This window comes from Balaenoptera physalus, assembly GCF_965194825.1.
Source record: "Balaenoptera physalus genome assembly, chromosome: 9".
Lineage (NCBI taxonomy): Eukaryota > Metazoa > Chordata > Mammalia > Artiodactyla > Balaenopteridae > Balaenoptera > Balaenoptera physalus.
The window spans coordinates 5,735,214-5,749,350 of record NC_138888.1 but is presented as its reverse complement, the minus strand read 5'-3'; the positions used below and the strand labels follow the sequence as shown (position 1 = coordinate 5,749,350).

Here is a 14,137-nt window from a genome sequence, read left to right as displayed (position 1 = left end):
TTGGTACTTTGATAGGGATTGCATTGAATTTGTAGATTGCTTTGGGTAGTATAGTCATTTTCACAATGTTGATTCTTCCAATCCAAGAACATGGTATATCTCTCCATCTTTTTGAATCATCTTTAATTTCTTTCATCAGTGTCTTATAGTTTTCTGCATACAGGTCTTTTGTCTCCTTAGGTAGGTTTATTCCTAGGTATTTTATTCTTTTTGTTGCAATGGTAAATGGGAGTGTTTCCTTAATTTCTCTTTCAGATTTTTCATCATTAGTGTATAGGAATGCAAGAGATTTCTCTGCATTAATTTTGTATCCTGCTACTTTACCAAGTTCATTGATTAGCTCTAGTAGTTTTCTGTAGAGTCTTTAAGATTCTCTATGTATAGTATCATGTCATCTGCAAACAGTGACAGCTTTACTTCTTCTTTTCTGATTTGGATTCCTTTTATTTCTTTTTTGTCTTGGATTGCTGTGGCTAAAACTTCCAAAACTATATTGTATAATAGTGGTGAGAGTGGGCAACCTTGTCTTATTCCTGATCTTAGTGGAAATGGTTTCAGGTTTTCACCATTGATAATGATATTGGCTGTGGGTTTGTCATATATGACCTTTATTATGTTGAGGTAAGTTCCCTCTATGCCTACTTTCTGGAGAGGTTTTATCGTAAATGGGTGTTGAATTTTGTCAAAAGCTTTTTCTGCATCTATTGAGATTATCTTATGATTTTTCTCCTTCAATTTGTTAATATGGTGTATCACATTGATTGATTTGCATATATTGAAGATCCTTGCATTCCTGGGATAAACCCCACTTGATCATGGTCTATGATCATTTTAATGTGCTGTTGGATTCTGTTTGCTAGTATTTTGTTGAGGATTTTTGCATCTGTGTTCATCAGTGATATTGGCCTATAGTTCTCTTTTTTTGTGACTTCTTTATCTGGTTTTGGTATGAAGGTGATGGTGGCCTAGTAGAATGAGTTTGGGATTGTTCCTCTGCTATATTTTGGAAGAGTTTGAGAAGTATAGGTGTTAGCTCTTCTCTAAATGTTTGATAGAATTCAGCTGTGAAGCCATCTGGTCCTGGGCTTTTGTTTGTTGGAAGATTTTTAATCACAGTTTCAATTTCAGTGCTTTTGATTGTTCTGTTTATATTTTCTGTTTCTTCCTGGTTCAGTCTCGGGAGGTTGTGCTTTTCTAAGAATGTGTCCATTTCTTCCAGGTTGTCTATTTTATTGGCATATAGTTGCTTGTAGTAATCTCTCATGATCCTTTGTATTTCTGCAGTGTCAGTTGTTACTTCTCCTTTTTCATTTCTAATTCTATTGATCTGAGTCTTCTCCCTTTTTTTCTTGATGAGTCTGGCTAATGGTCTATCAATTTTGTTTATCCTCTCAAAGACCAGCTTTTAGTTTTGTTGATCTTAGCTATTGTTTCCTTCATTTCTTTTTCATTTATTTCTGATCTAATCTTTATGATTTCTTTCCTTCTGCTAACTTTGGGGTTTTTTTGTTCTTCTTTCTCTAATTGCTTTAGGTGTAAGGTTAGGTTGTTTATTTGAGATGTTTCTTGTTTCTTGAGGTAGGATTGAGCTATAAATTTCTTGTTTCTTGAGGTAGAATTGAGCTATAAATTTCCCTCTTAGAACTGCTTTTGTTGCATCCCATAGGTTTTTCATCATTGTGCTTTCATTGTCATTCGTTTCCAGGCATTTTTGTATTTCCTCTTTGATTTCTTCAGTGATCTCTTGGTTATTTAGTAGTGTATTGTTTAGCCTCCATGTGTTTGTATTTTTTACAGATTTTTTCCTGTAATTGATATCTAGTCTCATAGCGTTGTGGTCGGAAAAGATACTTGATAAGATTTCAATTTTCTTAAATTTACCAAGGCTTGATTTGCGACCCAAGATATGATCTATCCTTGAGAATGTTCCATGAGCACTTGAGCAGAAAGTGTATACTGTTGTTTTTGGATGGAATGTCCTATAAATATCAATTAAGTCCATCTTGTTTAAAGTATCATTTAAAGCTTGTGATTCCTTATTTATTTTCATTTTGGATGATCTGTCCATTGGTGAAAGTGGGGTGTCTCACCAACATAGAAAATCCCCTACTATGATTGTGTTACTCTCGATTTCCCCTTTTATGGCTGTTAGCATTTGCCTTATGTATTGTGGTGCTCCTATGTTGGGTGCATAAATATTTACAATTGTTGTATCTTCTTCTTGGATTGATCCCTCTATCATTATGTAGTGTCCTTCTTGTCTCTTGTAGTAGTCTTTATTTTAAAGTCTATTTTGTCTGATATGAGAATTGCTACTCCAACTTTCTTTTGATTTCCATTTGCATGGAATATCTTTTTCCATCCCCTCACTTTCAGTCTGTATGTGTCCCTAGGTCTGAAGGGGGTCTCTTGTAGACAGCATATATACGGGTCTTGTTTTTGTATCCATTCAGCCAGTCTATGTCTTTGATTGGAGGATTTAATCCATTTACATTTAAGGTAGTTATCGATATGTGTGTTCCTATTACCATTTTCTTAATTGTTTTTGGTTTGTTATTGTAGGTGTTTTCCTTCTCTGGTGTTTCCTGCCTAGAGAAGTTCCCTTAGCATTTGCTGTAGAGCTGGTTTGGTGGTGCTGAAGTATCTTAGCTTTTGCTTGTCTGTAAAGGTTTTAATTTCTCCGTTGAATCTGAATGAGATCCTTGCTGGGTAGAGTAATCTTGGTTTTAGGTTTGCCCTTTCATCACTTTAAATATGTTCTGCCACTCCCTTCTGGTTTGCAGAGTTTCTGCTGAAAGATCAGCTGTTAACCTTATGGGAATTTCCGTGTATGTTATTTGTTACTTTTCCCTTGCTGCTTTTAATATTTTTTGTTTGTGTTTAATTTTTGATAGTTTCATTAATATGTGTCTTGCCATGTTTCTCCTTGGATTTATCCTGTTTGGGACTCTCTGTACTTTCTGGACTTGATTGACTATTTCCTTTCCCATATTAGGGAAGTTTTCAACTATAATCTCCTCAAATATTTTCTCAGTGTCTTTTTTTTCTCTTCTTCTTTTGGGGCCTCCATAATTCGAATGTTGGTGTGTTTAATATTGTCCCTGTGGTCTCTGAGACTGTCCTCAATTCTTTTCATTCTTTTTTCTTTATTCTGCTCTGCGGTAGTTATTTCCACTATTTTATCTTCCAGGTCACTTATGTGTCCTTCTCCCTCAGTTATTCTGCTATTGATTCCTTCTAGAGAATTTTTAATTTCATTTATTTTGTTGTTTGTCATTGTTTGTTTTCTCTTTAGTTCTTCTAGGTCCTTGTTAAATGTTTCTTGTATTTTCTCCATTCTATTTCCAAGATGTTGGATCAGCTTTACTATCATCACTCTGAATTCTTTTTCAGTTAGACTGCCTACTTCCTCTGCATTTGTATGGTCTGGTGGGTTTTTACCTTGCTCCTTCATATGCTGTGTATTTCTCTGTCTTCTCTTTTTGCTTAACTTACTCTGTTTGGGGTTTCCTTTTTGCAGGCTGCATGTTTGTAGTTCCCGTTGTTTTTGGTGTCTGCCCCCAGTGGGTAAGATTTGTTCAGTGGGTTGTGTAGGCTTCATGGTGGAGGGTACTGGTGCCTTGTTCTGATCCGGATCTGTCCAGTGGTGTGTTTTGGTGTTTCTGTGACCTAATTATGATTTTATGCAACCTCTCCGCTAATGGGTGGGGTTGTGTTCCTGTCTTGCTAGTTGTTTGGCATAGGGTGTCTGACACTGTAACTTGCTGGTCGTTGAGTGGAGCTGGGTCTTTGCATTGAGATGGAGATCTCTGCGAGAGCTTTTGCTGTTTGATATTGCATGGGGCCGGGAGGTCTGTGATGGACCAATGTCCTGAACTTGGCTCTCCCACCTCCGAAGCTCAGGCCTGACACCTGGCTGGAGCACCAAGACCCTGTCAGTCACACGGAATGTGGCACATGAAGTAATCATCCCTCACAGACACGGACATCCAAATCCCTGGAACCGCCTGGCTGGTGTGCGGCGATGGGGACCCAGGTCTTCAAGAGGGACAAGGCAGTGGCCTGAGGCTCACAGGTCGACCTGGTGTCCTCGGTGTAGAGCAGGGCCATCTGTACCACCCACGCCGCCTAACATGGCAGGGACTCAGCCTGGGCTTGACAGGCGTCTGCACCCCAGATTCACGTCTGAGGCCCCACCCACACATATATCTTTAAATCTCTGTATTTCATTTACCTAAAAACTGGTAATTTATAATTAGAAGCCTTCTTCTAGTTTTCACGAAACAAATTTTACTTATAATGAAGACAGATAAAATAACAAACAATGCAGGAGGAAATGAGTTTTAGAGCCTGGTCTTAATTCTTTAAAAAATATACACTCTATACAACTCACCAACTTGATTGCTTAATAGCAATACAAAAGTGACTCCCATTTACCATTTTAAATTATCATTGTTTCATATTAGCTAACGATTTGAGTCTTTTACCTGTAATGTGTGTGAGTTAAAATAATTGTGGCTATTATTTTATCTACCAAAAATATAGATTTTCTAGGTTTTGCCAGTATAAAGCATTTATTTTTATATACTGGGATTTAATATTTAATGGTTTATCTCAAATTCCTAATTCACTGGTCAATATACTGTTGCCAATTTTTACATTTTAATCAAGAAATATAAATTTGAAATGACTCCATGCATGTCATAGAAGAGAAAGCCATGATTATGTTCTCTAAAGCAATTCATGGAGAGTCTAAGTGGGTGACTATTCTACCCTGGTTCTGGTGCTGTCTTTGAAGAATTTACATTTCAAGTATAAGAAAAGGTGGTTAAAAATCTGATGAATCCAAGTAGTTGCTTGTGAGAATGAGTAAAGTCCATTTTTTCCCTGATTAAAATTGAATCTGTTACTTCCCTTCCTGCTCACCAAACACATCAATACAGATGCAGATAAGACGAGGCCACTTCCTGTAAAACAGCTGTCAGTATGTATCAGGGAGAAAAACAATGAACAAGGAGAACTGCTTCTTATAGAGGCTGTGCCGTTCTTCTGTTTGCAAGAAGAATATTTATGGCCCTCCTAGCTGGCAGCAGAGAACACAAAAATATAACTTCATACACTTCCAATGCACTTTGTAAATTAAATCAATTCAAAGCATAGAATTTGAGAAGGTTAATAGAATTTCTTGGTAACTGTTTAATAACATTAATGTGCTGTTGGTCTGATGTCTTATTCAACTGCCTACTATATATTCCTAATTCTCACTCATAGGTGAGCCTTAGAAAAATTTAATAAAACTTGTTTAAAGGTTGCCAATTTTCCTAAGAATGTCAATACAGTAAAATGCAATTAATAAAACATTATTGAATCTTTGATTTAGGCTCTATTAGGATAGCAATAATATTGTACATATACATATATAGTGCCTTGTATAGTCCCCTAAATGTGTATTAGTTCCTCTAATTTTGAAATTAAAAAAAAAAAATTCAAGAAAAGCAGAGCAGCTGTTCCTAGCTACCTATGAAAGGGAAACCAACTAAGGCTTTGAGTGAAGTAATTAACCTAAGAGGACTCACTGAAGAGAATTGAGGAATGACTAGCCAAAACTCATGTCCCTCTCCCTCATCAGACTGCCTCTTATTATAAACACCAATTTCCATCACACCATGGATATGCAGAAGTGCTGGCAGAAAGTTCTGGGTAGTTACATGTTGGATAGGTCGATTTTAATTAAGCTTTTTAAAGTATGCTAATTACAATTGTTGGTGAAATCACTTTACACTTCTGTTGTACAAGCCTAAATTTTTGCATTTATATCGGTGTTCATAAATCATGATCTGAGGGGCTGAAATGCCACAGAGGTAGTCTGCATTAGAAAGATATTTCTGTATCAGTTAGGATCTTTGGTTTTAGGCAACAAAACCGGACTCTGCCTAACTTGGACACATGTTGGTTGGGAAGAGGCTGGGCACTCATGTCCTGCAAAGGAGGCCCAAGAGCCAGGTTTGGAGGGTCTCCAGAATGAACTCCATTTCCTCCTTGGACTATGTTGCACAAGATTTAGAATTATAGGAGAGAGATGGGCAAACCCTCGGCCATGTCGTTATACCAGGAAATGAGAGGACAACACAGGCTGAAGGAGCTTCCTGGGACCCTGTCTTAATCAGCCAGCTGCCATAACAAAAATACCATAGCCCGGATAGCCTATAAAAAACAACAATATTTTTCTCACAGTTCTGAAGACTGGAAGTCTGAGATCAGTGTGCCAACATGGTGAGGGTCCTCTTCTGGGTTACAGGCAGCCTACTTCTTATAGCCTCACATGACAGAAAGCAGAGGAGCAGTGAGTTCTCCATGACTCTTAGAGGGCCACTAATACCATTCATGAGGAATCCACCCTCATGAGCTCATCTAATCCTAATTACCCTTCCAAGGGCCCCACCTCTTAATACCATCACATTGTGGGGGTAGAGTTTCAACATATGAATTTTAGGGAGACACAGACCTTCCATAACAGGATGAAGATGCTCCTTTCCTCTGGGTATAGAGAGGATACCTCTCCCATGAGGGTCTTATGACCTGCTTTAGGGGAAGGAGAGAGAGTCCTTCCTGTACCTGACGTTTCTCAAATCCCCTCAGCTTAAAACTTTCAATATGCTAAGGTTGGCCATATTTTGGAGTAGCGTATCCTGAACTCCATCAACCCAAAGCAGAATTTCTATTTAATGTGCCAGATGATGATGGCTAAAGGGCCATCTTTTTTTTTGGCTTAAAACAACACATGTTTATTATCTCATAATTTCTATGAGTCGGCTTTTATGGGTTCTCTGGGCACAGCTTAGCTGGGTCTTCTGCTTCAGTGCCTCTTACAAGGCTGTAATCAAGTTGTCAGCTCAGGATGTCATCTCATTTGAAGACAACTGGGGGGGATTTACTTTCCTTTTTTTTTTTTGAATTTTATCTTATTTTTTATATAGCAGGTTCATATTAGTTATCTATTTTGTACATATTAGTGTATATATATATATATATATATATATATATATATATATATATATGTCAATCCCAATCTCCCAATTCATCACACCACCACCACCATCCCCAACCACTTTTCCCCCTTGGTGTCCATATGTTTGTTCTCTACATCTCTGTCTCTATTTCTGCCTTGCAAACTGGTTCATCTGTACCATTTTTCTAGATTCCACATATATGCGTTAATATATGATATTTGTTTTTCTCTTTCTGACTTACTTCACTCTGTATGACAGTCTCTGGGTCCATCCATGTCTCTACAAATGACCCAATTTCATTCCTTTTTATGGCTGAGTAATATTCCATCGTATATATGTACCACAACTTCTTTATCCATTCGTCTGTCGATGGGCATTTAGGTTGCTTCCATGACCTGGCTATTGTAAATAGTGCTGCAATGAACATTGGGGTGCATGTGTCTTTTTGAATTATGGTTTTCTCTGGATATATGCCCAGGAGTGGGATTGCTGGGTCATACAGTAATTCTATTTTTAGTTTTCTAAGGAACCTCCATACTGTTCTCCATAGTGGCTGTATCAATTTACATTCCCACCAACAGTGCAAGAGGGTTCCCTTTTCTCCACACCCTCTCCAGCATCTGTTGTCTGTAGATTTTCTGATGATGCCCCTTCTGACTGGTGTGAGGTGGTACCTCATTGTAGTTTTGATTTTCATTTCTCTAATAATTAATGATGTTGAGCAGCTTTTCATGTGCCTCTTGGCTATCTGTATGTCTTCTTTGGAGAAATGTCTATTTAGGTCTTCTGCCCATTTTTGGATTGGGTTGTTTGTTTTTTTAATATTGAGCTGTATGAGCTGTTTATATATTTTGGAGATTAATCCTTTGTCCGTTGATTCATTTGCAAATATTTTCTCCCATTCTGAGGGCTGTATTTTTATCTTGTTTATAGTTTCCTTTGCTGTGCAAAAGCTTTTATGTTTCATTAGGTCCCATTTGTTTACTTTTGTTTTTATTTCCATTACTCTAGGAGGTGGGTCAAAAAAGATCTTGCTGTGAGGGCCATCTTTATAAACTAGAAATATTTACATTTCCAGACTCAAAGAACAAAGACCTAAGAATAGTACAAAAAGTTGCCCCACATCATTGGAAAAGGATGGTTATCTACTTTGAATGTTTTTCAACTCTCATCCATACATTTTTATACACATAAAATGAGGGTGTAAGATCTACAGCAAGACACAGACAGAACAGGTGCTGGGATGAGCAGAGCCTCTTTCAGACAGGCCTGTCATGTCTTGGAACCATTTCTCTCCTACCCTTGTACATGCTCTTTCCTCCCCTTTCCCTGCCTGGCTTATGTGAACACTGAGTCTCTACCTATCTCTAAGGCCAACTCTACTGAAGCCTCTATGTCCTTTTGCCTGGCTCAGATTTTTGTTGAAAATTAATTTGAAACCCTCTTCTCTTGCTACTCTCAGCAGGTCAGCAATTAACTGGAAGTTTAGGGCCCCATGTTTGTCCTGTTTATTCCAAGCTTTTGTCACACATAAAAACAGGCTTAAACACAATCAGAATGCTCCGTGTAATGGAAAACCTGGGCTGAGAATTCTCCGCAAGTCCCCTCATTAGCTACACAGCCCTGGGCAAGGCCCTTACCAGCTATCCAGCCCTGGACAGGGCACAAGGCCCTCAAGGCCTGGAGGCAGGCCGGGTCCTGCCGTCTGTGTACACTCTTGACCACTGTTGTGGCTGGCAGGTAGTACATGCTCAGCTAGTATTTGTTGAGTGAATAATCAGATAAACACATGAATAAGCATTACCTCTCTGAGCCTCAGTTTCCTCAATTTGTAAAATCAGGGAGCTGGGTTCCTTCTAGTACAAGGATCTATGTGGATCATAATCACTTATGTGGAACTTTGAAGAGAATGCAAGCCTTAGGTCTTCACTGATATATTTAATAACACCTTATTATCATTTTGAAAGGTATTTGAGATTATATGGGCAAATGCATCCATTTTTTCCTTAGAAATTAAAACAAACTTGTCTTTGCCACAACCCAACAAGGGAGGATGACCCTGCATAGAAGGGGCTGAGCTACGAGCCAGGTACTTGTTGAGAAACAAGTTAACCCAAGTTTAAACAAGTTTAAACTTGTTGTGCAATGAGCAAAAACTTAACATTTATAGAGTATCTATGCTGTATCATACCAAGCTATTTTCATATATGTTATTTTATAAAATTCTTAAGAATGCAGTGCAGTTTGTATTATTATTTAATAAATAAGAAAATGCAGGCTCAGAGAGATGACTTAATTTGCTCAAGGACATATAGATAAATGTATACAGCTAGGATTTGAATTTAAGTCTGAACAAATTGTTCATTCTTTCATACCAGCCTACTTAATGTTTCATTTCGAAGACTTCTACCTTTTCGCTTTCATTTCCTTTTATGTATTTTTACTCTGCACGACCCTTAACTTGAGGCCTTCTGTAACTTTTTCTCCTCCTCTTGATTCTTCCATTATTTCTTTTCTAATTTGTCCTTTGATGCATCTATTTTCCCTGTTGAGCCAAGATGTTTTTCCTCCTCCCCTTTTCTCCTGAGGGTACAGAAGTCCTCTACTTCTTAAATCCCAGTGCCAATTTACTTATTTCTAAATCTCACTTTCAAATAATTATCTTTTAAAGTTTGTCTTCTTTTTCTTTTAAATTGTGTATTGTGTTCCCTGTTGACATTTTTAAGTCCTTTATACATGCTAATTGAATTAAAACATTTATATTTAAAATTTTCTGACTACCGATTATCCATACTTGCTGCTTGATTTCCATAATGAAATCATAGTTTGACATGAAAGATATTATTCTAAAAAGAAATCAATTTATTAAAGCAGCAGAGTAGAGCTAAAAAGAAGACTCTAAGATAAACAAATACTTATTCATTCAGTACCTGTTTGTTGATTCCCTACTATGCATCAGGCATGATTCTAGAATCCTGTTGATTCTAGGAGTTTAAGAATAGACAAATAGATAGGTAGAAAGATACTAAATGAGACAGACAGATAAATTCTTTCTATCTGCCTATCTGCCCATTTGTCTGTCCACATGTCTTTAAGAAAAAGGAGTCAAGAAAAAAAAAAAAGAATTCTCATTTTTGTTCTAACTCTTGTTTCAAAGTTTAAATCAACTCTTAGCTCTCTATATATTTTAGAAAATTTAATTTTCACTAAAAAAAGGTTTAAGTTCCTACAAATGTTGACTTTTAGCTCCAAGAGTACTTTAGGTGGTTGGGAAATCATTTCTGGTAAACTCAGTACTACAGGGGGAGGAGATTTCTACACCTTTGTTACTCCTACACTTTTACTGAGTACTGACTATATGTGCTCAACATTTGTTGTTAGCAAGTTCCATGTATGATTTTATTGTATTCCTACAACCGATCTATAAAGTATATGCTGTTATGTTTTGTTTCATATCATATCAAATAATTTTTCAACCAAAAAATTGGACAGAAATACATTTAGACTTGCATGGTGATTGTTAAGAGAAAGATCTGTGGCCGCCCTGAGTTTTCAGAACCTCGAATGAATCTCTTACTAATTACTAAATGTTAACTGAACATTTATGAGTACATGTCATATACTCCCTCTAGGATAGTATAAAACCTCAAGAAGTCTAGGAAAATGGCCAGATTCTTGCCCTGGACAGTTCTCAACAATATTTGACATACACTGGTTATTTAAGACCTTGTAGCTCCTCCATTCAGAGTACTATTTGACACATAAATTTGTAGGGTATCTGTCCAATCTGCCTTGGCTTTTACAAAGTTAAGTTTTATTAAGGTGCATAAGTATATTGAGAAAATAATATATTTCTTCTGAATATGCTAGTTTTACTCTTTTACCTACTGTTTGAGAATATGATAATAGGGATATAGCATCTTAATATACTTTACATTAAAACTTCTCATGGTAAATTAAAATGGGTGTTGAAACAGAATTCTTTTTTATGTATATACCAAGTTTCAATTATACTGACTCATTACAAACTCACTGAAGAAGATTGTAAAAAGAAGATTGTAAAAAGCTTAAACTGTAGCTATCCAGATTTGTAGTTCTGCTAAACCCTGTTATTTAATCCTAAAAATGTTTAAGTACATCACATATGTAATTTAAATTATTTAAAAGTTTATTTTACACTTCTTGGAGACTCAGAACTCCTTAAATTTATTTCACAAAAGGCCCATCTTCTCTAAGATAAATTTAACTTGCCTCATGCAATTAGTATTTAGAAAGACCCTGCAAAGGGACCTTCACAACAGAAGGAGGATGGGACTCAGACCTTTCCTCTGGTCTTCCCCAGCAGGTCCTGTTCTGCAGTTAAATACCACTTATACTCATTATTCAGCATTCAACAAATATTTATCAAACGCCTATCATGTGACAAGGCCTGAGACAAGAACCACAGAGGGAACACCACTTGAAGTTCAGTCCAGAGAAAATATTTGGTTTTCGTGATGCACTGATTTACTTCCTTTAATCACACATAAACCATGGAACTCATCCCATTTCCTTTTTTCCCATCCTGTTGTGAATATCAGCGGTATCTTTTGGTTTGGGTGCAAATCGCTTTCCTTAGCATCATTTTTCTGAAAGAATCCTCCTCCTGCCAATTCTCTCCCTTGCCTATTTAGACTTTTATTGTAATGGTTCCTTCAAAGTCTTTTTGGAAGTAGGAAAGCCAGTAAGTAGATGAAATTGGGGATTGACAAATCAGAATTCTAGTTTAGAGATTTTTTCCCCTATGTGTTTGGTAAACCTCTCTTGAAGAAAATGGAAAAATGAATTGTCTGAGCCTGTAGATTCTGAGGTGCAGAGAACTATAAGAAGTTATGGCAAATGAGCCAGATCTGTAGGAAGTACGGTTTCTGTGTTACTGAGGATAGTACCTTGCACATTCATATTGTCAGACTGTATATACTTATTTATTTTAACTGTTATAATAAAGACTAATTGGAGCAGAGTTGGCTAGAGAGCCTTGGAGGCAGGAGTTGTCTTTAGACGATTTCTGAAAAAGTGGGTGAGTGAAATCAGGGCCTAAGGGAGATCAGTTGGCAGAGACTAGAAGAAACTTATGCTGCTCTCAATAAATGCGTAGCTTTCATCACAATTATTTTAAATGAGCAGTTTCTCTAACCAAAAGTATTTCCAATGTTTTTCTCCCACAATTATTTTTTATCTCTTACCCATCCATTTGTTAATCCATTTGATTAATTAGAATGCTCGTGTAAAAATGAGTTTGGGTTAATTTAGTTTCTTGTTTTTCAGAGTGATTACTAGAAAACCAATTCTGATTCAGTCTTTCATTGCTGAAAGTATTCTCAATATCCATTAGATCACTTTTCTGCCTTAGCAAATAACAGTATATCAAACACAATTTAGACTTCTTTCAAGAGTCATAGAACATTGGTATCTCTGGTTCATTATTTTAAATGAATCCTAACTTTATGGTTTTGTAATATGAAAAGTGGGCTAGCTGTTTACTGACCCCAACACCAAGCTTGTAGGCTGAATTTTAAAACAAATCCTTGTTATCTTGTTTGTTTTCTAGTGATTTTATGCTCTCTCCCTAAAAGTAGAGCAAAAAGGGAAAAAAAGTCTAGTTAATTAAAAGTTCTATTTAGCTATGTTCTAGTTAATTTGGGTCTTTCTAAATACTAATTGCATGAGGCAAGTTAAATTTATCTTAGAGAAGATGGGCCTTTTGTGAAATAAATTTAAGGAGTTCTGAGTCTCCAAGAAGTGTAAAATAAATTTTTAAATAATTTAAATTATATATGTGATGTACTTAAACATTTTTAGGATTAAATAACAGGGCTTAGTAGAACTACAAATCTGGATAGCTACAGTCTAAGCTTTTTACAATCTTCTTCCATAAGTTTATAATGAGTCAATATAGTTGAAACTTGGTATATACATAAAAAATTCTGTTTCAACACCCATTTTAATTTACCATGAGAAGTTTTAATGTAAAGTATATTAAGATGCTATATCCCTATTATCATATTCTCAAACAGTAGGTAAGAGAGCAAAACTAGCATATTCAGGAGAAATATATTAATTGGGTGCCCGGGTGGGCTAGAGGACCCACCCGGGCACCCAATTAAGATGATCTGAGCCTTTATCTCACATCCTCTCAGATGCGTCAGAAACTGCCCAGTGTTTTCTTCTTTGATGTTTTATTTTCTTGTTTTGTTTTGTTCTGTTTTTATTTCTATTTGAAATTCCTGCTGTGGGATCTTCTTGGTTATCCCTTCATCACATTTGCCATTTCTCCCCCAAATCTCTGGTAACAGAAACCATAGTAGCAGATTTTATTCGTTTTTACTGAAGCCTTGGAGGTAGCAATGGGGGGATGATGTTACAGAATGGGTGAGCTCTAGACATCACTGAAGTAAAGACCATAGCCATCTCTCCTCAGCTGTGGCTTTCTGCAGAGCTGCAGGGGCCTCTCTTTTTCCATCCTTACCTTGGACGCACTTTAGAATCCCTTGTTGCTGTGCAGAGCAACTTGACTCTCTTGTCTCTTCCTTCCCATTCAGGTGGTTCAAAGGTCCCATCTTTGCGTAATCAAAATGTACATGAGATATTTCCCAAACAAAAAGAGGAAATGTCCCCAAGAGGAACGTAGTCCTCCTGGAGCAACTGGCCCAAATTGGAACCAGATTTTAAAATGGTAACGTTTTCTCCCTACTGCACATACATATCTCACTGAATGGGGTCCTGGGAATCAGGTCATGACCCTCCAGTATCCTGGAACATCTACCAATCCGATCTCACCCATTTCCTCCCATAAGTGAAGAGGCCTCTAAGGAGTCGAGCCCTAGCTGTGGCAAAACCACAGCATACACTTAAAGAACCTGCGTGGGCTGGCTGGCACCTTTCCTTATTCTTCACTTTTAGGTACTGCTTATGTAGAGAAGCATGATGAGATGAGTACCCTCTGGTCAGTATTGTTTTAGGGCATCTTTATGGAATGAAGAGAGAGAATGGCCAAGAGTTGTTGGTGTTTGCCGCTGAATAACCACAAGGGAAAATCCCAGAATAATTATGGACATATTTTGTTATCAGTAAAATGAAGGGGTTTG

At 37.0% G+C, this 14,137-nt stretch overlaps 1 protein-coding gene across 2 annotated transcripts in view; it reads left to right on the top strand.

The window, feature by feature from the left end:
* The window catches only part of PACRG (parkin coregulated), a 510,323-nt gene that overhangs the window by 122,451 nt on the left and 373,735 nt on the right, over positions 1 to 14,137 (top strand). The gene's annotated exons all lie outside the window — the stretch shown is intronic.